Source organism: Phyllostomus discolor, chromosome 3 (genome assembly GCF_004126475.2).
Source record: "Phyllostomus discolor isolate MPI-MPIP mPhyDis1 chromosome 3, mPhyDis1.pri.v3, whole genome shotgun sequence".
Classification (NCBI taxonomy): domain Eukaryota; kingdom Metazoa; phylum Chordata; class Mammalia; order Chiroptera; family Phyllostomidae; genus Phyllostomus; species Phyllostomus discolor.
Window position 1 is genome coordinate 126587882 of NC_040905.2, and position 7569 is coordinate 126595450.

The window sequence follows — 7569 nt, forward strand, 5'->3', positions numbered from 1 at the left end:
GGGGGCCTTGAGAAAATGAAGTTTTATTCTTTGGAAACTTCTCTCCTCAAAGTTTTGACCACTAATCAGGTTCTACCATAATTCTATAAATCCCTGAATCTGCTTTCATTTTTTTTGGCTGAATACAGTGAACTTTATTGATGGTGCATGACAAGGCAGTGTTCCCTAAGCCCCTCTGCCCTTAAGGGGGTCTAGAATGGAAACTGGAGGTCAGGAGATTCTTAGTGTGTTGAGGGATACATTTTGGGCAAGGACTCCTCAACAGCTGAGGGTCTCTCTTCCTGTCACTGGGGAGGTGGCCCAGGGGACTCTTACTCCTTAGATGCCACGTGGACCCTAAGGTCCACCACCCTGCTGCTGTAGCCACATTCATTGTCATGCCATGAAATGAGCTTGACAAAGTGGTCATCGAGGGTAGTGCCAGACCCAGCATCAAAAGTGGAGGAATGAGTGTCACTGTTAAAGTTATAGGAGACAACCTGGTCCTCAGTTATAGCCCAGTATGCACTTGAGGGGGCCCTTTGATGCCTGCTTCACTACCTTCTTGATGTCATCATATTTGACAGGTTTCTCCAGGTGGCAGGTGAGATCCACAACTGACATATTGGACATGGGAACATGGAAGGCCATGACTGTGAGCTCCCCATTAAGCTCACCGATGACTTTGCCCACAGCCTTGGCAGTGCCAGTGGAAGCAGGGATAATGTTCTGGGAAGTCCCTTGGCCATCACACTATAGCTTTCCAGAGGGGCCATCCATGGTCTTCTGGGTGGCAGTGATGACATGGACAGATCATGAGTCCCTCTACGATGCTAAAGTTGTCATATATGACCTTGACCAGTGGGGCCAAGCAATTGGTGGTTCAGGAGGCATTGCTGACAATCTTCATGAAGTTGTCATACTTGTCATGGTTCACATCCATCACAAATATGGGGGCATCTACATAAGGAACAGAGATGATGACCCTCTTGGCTCCACCCCTCAAGAGAGCCCCCATCTTCTCCATGATAGTGAAGACACCAGAATCACCCCATTTGATGTTGGTGAGATCTTGTCCCTGGAAGATGAAGATGGACTTTCCATTGATGACAAGCTTCCTGTTCTCAGCCTTGACTGTGCCTTTGATCTTGCCATGAGTAGAATCATCCTGGATCATGTATACCATGTAGTTGAGGTCAATGAAAGGATCCTTGATGGTGATAGCATCCACTTCACCAGAGTAATAAGCAACCCTGGTGACCAGGTGCACAATATGGCTAAATCCATTCACTCCCATCTTCGTCATTGTGTCTCATGTTTGGGGCTGGCACTGTGCAGGAAGATGCAGCTGTCTGTCGAATAGGAGGAGCAGAGATCCTGCTTCCTTTCTTGATCCCACTTATCCTAGATGAAGTTCCATCAATAACTCCTCTCTTCCTTTTCTAGAACTTTTTCTTTTTGAAAGTTTTATTTGTTTTATTTTTAACTATATTTTATTGATTATGCTGTTACACTTGTCCCAATTCTTTCCCCTTTTGCCCCCTTCCATCCACCATCCCCCACACCATCAGACAATCCCCACACCATTTTTCATGTCCATGGACATGCCATGTATATAAGTTCTTTTGGCTATAAGTTCTTTGGCTAACATACATGTCATGTGTATAAGTTCTTTGGATATTCCATTTCCTATACTGTGCTTTACGTCCCCATGGCTATTCTGTAACTACCTATTTGTACTTCTTAATCCCCTCACCTCTTTACCAATTTTCCCATACTCCCCTCCCAACTGGAAACCATCAACATACTTTCTGTATGTTGTTTGCTTAAATTGTTTTCTAGATTCGATTGTTGATAGATATGTACTTACTGGCATTTTATTCTTCCTATTTTGATCGTTTTCTTAAACAAGTCCCTTTAACATTTCATATAATAATGGTTTGGTGATGATGAACTCCTGTAGTTTTTTCTTGTCTGGGAAGCTCTGCATCTACCCTTCCATTCCAAATGATATCATAGTGGGTAGAGCAATCTTTGCTGTAGGTCCCTGCTTTTCATGATTTTAGATAATTCTTGCTAATCCTTTTTAGCCTGAAAAGTTTCTTTTGAGAAATCAGCTGACGGTTTTATGGGAACTCTCCTGTAGGTAACTATCTGCTTTTTTCTTGTTGCTTTTAAGATTCTCTCTTTATCTTCAACTTTTAGTATTTTAATTATGATGTGTCTTGGAGTGAGCCTCTTTACATCCTTCTTGTTTGGGATTCTGTGCTTCCTGGATTTTCATGTCTATTTTCTTCACCAAATTTGGGGAGTTTTATTTCATTGCTTTTTAAAAATAGATTTCCAATTTCTTGTTCTTTCAATTCTCCCTCTAACACCCCTATAATGCAAGTGCTGGAATGCTTGAAGTTGTCCCAGAGGCTGCTTATTCTTTTGGATTCTTTTTATTTCTTGTTTTTATGATTGGTTGTTTTGTGCTTCCTTATGTTTCAAATCATTGATTTGATTCTTGGCTTCATCCATTCTGCTGTTTTTCCCTCATAAATTGTTCTTTATTTCAATTAATGTATCCTATCTTTCTGACTGGGTCTTTTTAATGCTGATGAGGTCCTAAGTACGTTCCTTGAGATCCTTATAACCAGTCTTTGGGAATTCTGCATTTGGTGTATTGCTTCTCTCCATTTTGTTTAGTTCTTTTTCTGGAGTTTTGATCTGTTCTTTCATTTGGACCATGTTTCTCTTTCTCACTGTTTTGGCAGCCTCTCTGTGATTTGTTTCTATGTATTAGGTAGCGCTTCTGTGAGTCCCTGTCTTGATAGTGTGGCCTAATGTATTAGTGTCCTGTATGGGCCAGTGGCATATCCTCTCCTATCATCTATAATGGGTAGCTGAGGCGCACCCTTTATGTGGGTTGAGTACACCCTCCTCATTTAGTTGAACCTTGATTTCTATTGGCAGGTCAATGGGAGGTATTCATCCAGGCCTGTTTGCTACAAGGTCTGGTTTGACCACTGACCACCAATCTCTGGTCAACTGTGCAGGGGCATGGTGGTGGTGCTCTGACCTGGTCTGTAGCTGTCCACTGGGTATACAGGCTCTGAAGTTTCCCAGGTGATGCAGGCCAAGGTCAGCCACACCTGTGTTCTCTCTGGAGCCACCCTGCATTAGATATATAGCAATCTGAGCTAGCTGCTACTTTAGCTGGGCTTGGAGATTCCCAGGTGAAGACAAGCTGTGAATCTAAGTTGGCTGCTAATAGCTCCAGGCCTGGCACCACTTAGCAAGCAGTATAGGGCTGAGGGCTTACTGAGGCTGTTGCTTTTTTGATAGGATTTAGGAAGTTGTGAAGCATCAGCCAAGACCAGCAATTCATATGGAAAAGTCACAATTAATAGTTTGGATGGGCCCATAAGTTGGGTGGAACAGAATCTCAGGGGATCTCCAGGGTGGGGCAAACCATGTTAGCCAGCTTTATGGAGTCTCAGATATGGCACCTGCATGCTGGCTCTGTGGCTCTGTGATAGAAGGGCTCAGAAAATGGTCAATGGCCTTTGCCCACCTTTCTGTCTGGGAGAAAGCTGTCCTCCAGCTCTCACCTTGATGCCGGGCACATCAGTTCCTTCCTTTATGCCACTGGTGCCTTACAATCTGCTAGTCCAGTGCTTAACCTCAGAGGGAGTGAGTCTGAATAGATCTTTGTGAGGGTTCTTTAAGGGGGACTATTGGGACTCTAGAAGTTTTTTCTACCAACTCAGTCTCTGATGGTTTTTGCAGCCCGAAGTTATGGAGACTTATGTTCCTGGCACTGGAACCCTCTGCTGGGGGAGTGGTGTGGGACTGGGATTTTTCATTCCCTCGATATCCCTCCTGAATTTTTATCCACCACACATGGGTGTGGTCAGATTTTGATAGTTGTCAGACTTTTATTCAACTAGATTTCTGGCCATTCTCAGTGACTGTTGTTCTATATTTTAGTTGTAATTTTTATGTGGTTTTTCAAAGGGGTGAGCCATGTATACCTATGCTGCCATTTTTACCAGAAGTCAAACTTTTAATCTTTCATCCACAGTTAACCTAGTATCTGGTACAGCATAGATTCTTATAAGCTGTTGTTGCATGAGTTAGTTAAGTGAAAAATTAATGAGTGAGTGGGTGAATGAGTGGGGGAGGGAATAATGCATGTGAAATGGTAATAGTGTCTGGTGCAAGGCAATGGCTCAATGAATAACTGCAGAATAAATAAAGATGAACAAATGAATAATGTGTTGCTATGGTGCTTAGTAAATAGTGCTTAGTACATAGTAGGTGTTCAGTATATTTTTATTAAATGAATCATGTATATAAAATGCCTAGCATCCAGTCTCACCTATAACATTTTAAAATAAATGAATGAATGATAATTTCCTATATGCGTATGGATATTTTTCCTCCACTATCTCTGTCTCCCTCCTTCCTATTCACTTTGTTTGGGTTCCCATCTCTTGGCTTTGAGCCCTAAGCCATTCATCAACATCCATTAATTTGTCTTCTGTCAGCCAACAGCTTATCCCCAACCAACATTTTCAAGTATCCACATCTACATACCTACAAAAGTGAGGAAGTGACTAACAGACATCACCCACTCCCTATTTATTATGTCTTGGGCACTTACTAGGTGCTTTCTGTGTATCATCAAAAAGCCTCACTGCACCATGATTATCTCCATTTCATGCATGAGGAAGCTAAGACTCAGAGAAGTTAAGTATCATGTTCCAGCTCACACAGCTAGTAAGTGGCAGAACTAGTATTTGAACCTTGATGTCTTTAATGCCAAAGCTACTGCTTTTCCATAACTTATTGATTATGTAGCTGTAAAACATATGTGATAGATAAATATTTGCATCTGAATGCACGTATCCACATAAGGGCCTTTCAGCAGAAGCTCAGTGATGTTCTAGACTGATTCTTTGTTGTGGGACATCCTGTGCAATGTAAAATGTTTGGCAGCATCTCTGGCTTCCACACACTAGATACCAATATCACCTTTCACCCAAATTTTGACAATTAAAAATGTCTCCAGATATTGTCAAATGTACCCTGGGGGACCAAGGGGACAAAAATATGCCCTGTTTGAGACAAACTGATAATTGGCTAGGAAGTTCTCCTCAGGAATTAGAGTTCAGCCTGTACCCTCTTGGGACATGGGAACACCATGTAAATTCTACAACCAAGGAATTAGGATAAGGAGCATTTGTTCTTATGAAAGGCAGTGCATTGTAATGGGTAAAACGATAGACTAGGAGGCAGAAGCACAGCTTCAGGCATGCTACTGGGGGTTTGGCCTTGGGCCAGTCTCAATCATCTTATAAAGTAATAACATTTATTGATGGTTATTATGTGCCAAACACTGGTCTTAAAGCATCATATATATATTTTCCTATTTAAACCCCAGACAAGCCAATATAATAGCAGCTTCATTTCAATAGAAAAGAAAACTGGTCAAAAAAAGTTAAGCAATAGCCAAGACTACTTATGGTGGAGTTGGGGTTTCCATTTATTTTGTGTATAAAATGAAAGATTGAAATAGCTGTACCTTAGATATTTCCCAGTCTGGAAATTCTAGTATTCTAGGAAGTCATTGACTTAACATATATTTATTTAGCATAGATATGTGCTATATAGTATAGGGCATGAATCCTCTCCAGGAACTTATAGTTCCAGAACAGAAGAGGTAAGATATGCATATTTTCATTTAAACAATTAACTGTATGGACACTATTGACTGAGTGTCTATCAGAGGTCAGTCTTGTGTTATGTGTTTGATATGATTTAAATTTAATCCTCAGAGTCACCCTCTGGGGCCATTATCATTTTTTCTCAGATGAAAAATTGAGGCTCAGAAAGGTGATTTTCCCATTACTATCAGAGCAAAGTGAAATCAAGAGGTCTAGAAAGAGTTTTGTGAGAGTGGAGGTGGTATGGGAGATAAACATCTCATTTCAGGATCAGGTGGGTCACCCTCCCTCTCTGTCATTTTGGGGAAGAGTTGGAGAAAGTCAGTGAAGGCTCCAGACACTGAAGGTTTGGCTTCTTTGACTTTAAGACTATTAGCACCCTCAAGTGTCTTTCTCTTGCTCCTAAGAAAATCCACATAGAGAACGACTCTGTGGATGCCTGAAGGAGTTGGTGGCCCAATGAGTAACAATCACAAAGCAATTTCTCTTCCAAGCTTCTTCCTCAGAATGGCCAAAATGCCCAGTTGTGACTGGGGGCCCCTTTTCTCAGAACACCTGGTATCCATGGCCCTATTTTTCCCATAACTGCTCCATATTGCAACTATAAGCCTATGTCCTTCTCTCATTCTTTGTCTTTGTTCTTTCCTTCCCTTCTCCTAGGATCCCTAAAGGCTCAGAACATAGCTGCTGCCTCTCCCTAGAGAATAGTCTCCGAATTATTGTGAGATTGGATAGGAGGCATGGGGGGAAGTGTGGGGTTTTTACCCAGAAAAAGACTTTTGTTTGATTCAATGAAGGTTATGGAAGTGGAAATGTTAAGAAAGTAACTTGGCCAACATCACACAGCTTTTAAATGAGTCCAGAACTTGAAAGTAGAGGCAAGATTTAGCTCCTTCATCAGTCCAATGGTGATAATAACCTCCATTTTACCAGATTATTGTGGGGTTTAATCACAATAGTACATGCTAAGAAGATTGTCTTGGTTAAGCCTTGATAAATTGTAATTGAAATGATTTTTTATAATTATGATTTTCACTAGATAACTTTCTGGGCCCCCCAGTCCTGGACACAGGAGGGCTGCCATGTTGCACAACTCCATTCCTTTAACTATAGAAGAACCACTGACAGTAAGCATCAGCCCTGGAAGATAAGAGAGAATGGGCCCTAAGACTGATTCCATTTTATAAATGTTTCCCAAGGAAACAGCCCTGCTCCTTTTCTATCAGAAGTAGAGTTTTAGATCAGAGATGCCCCCTCTCTAAGGGAACTTGAGCTGTCCTCCCATGAGGAAGATACCTAGCAGTTGTATATGCTTAGAGCTGTCTTCATGTTCTTTGAAGCTACAGCTAGACCCCCTCTGTTCTTCACCCCAGTCTCCTCTGCAGCTGGGCCCTGGACAAAGCTGAGGTGGAGTCTCAGGTGTGGTGGAGGTAACCTGCCTAGAGCCACTTTCCTACTAAAAACCTCCTGTGTTCCACATTGCCTTCTGGGGAAAAAGCCAGAACCCTTAGTGTGAGGAACCAGGTTGCATGTTATAGTGACTCCCATCTAGTGGGTTGTGGCACATCAGTGAATTCACACTGTTCATAAAAAGTCCACTCAATTTAAACAGTATTTACATGGCAGCATAAACCAAGGGGCATGCAGTTGTTCACTTAGGAAAATCTGCAAGCTGATAATGCATGCTGAATTGCTTAGGACAGAAGGGATTCTCAGGTGTAGTGTGTGAGGGAGAGAAGACTGACAAAGTGGCTTGTAGAATGGAGGGACCTGGGGTGTTTAAGTTATGGGGGGATTGATGGTCTTTCAATTCTGTGTTGTGCAATTTAATCATCTTTTTCTATACCTCCACTGAATCTGGAGGAAGTCACCCACT

At 41.9% G+C, this 7569-nt stretch overlaps 1 pseudogene; it reads right to left on the reverse strand.

The window, feature by feature from the left end:
- Window positions 1-311: 311 nt before the first annotated feature.
- Window positions 312-1285, reverse strand: LOC114498113 (annotated as a pseudogene).
- Window positions 1286-7569: the final 6284 nt, after the last annotated feature.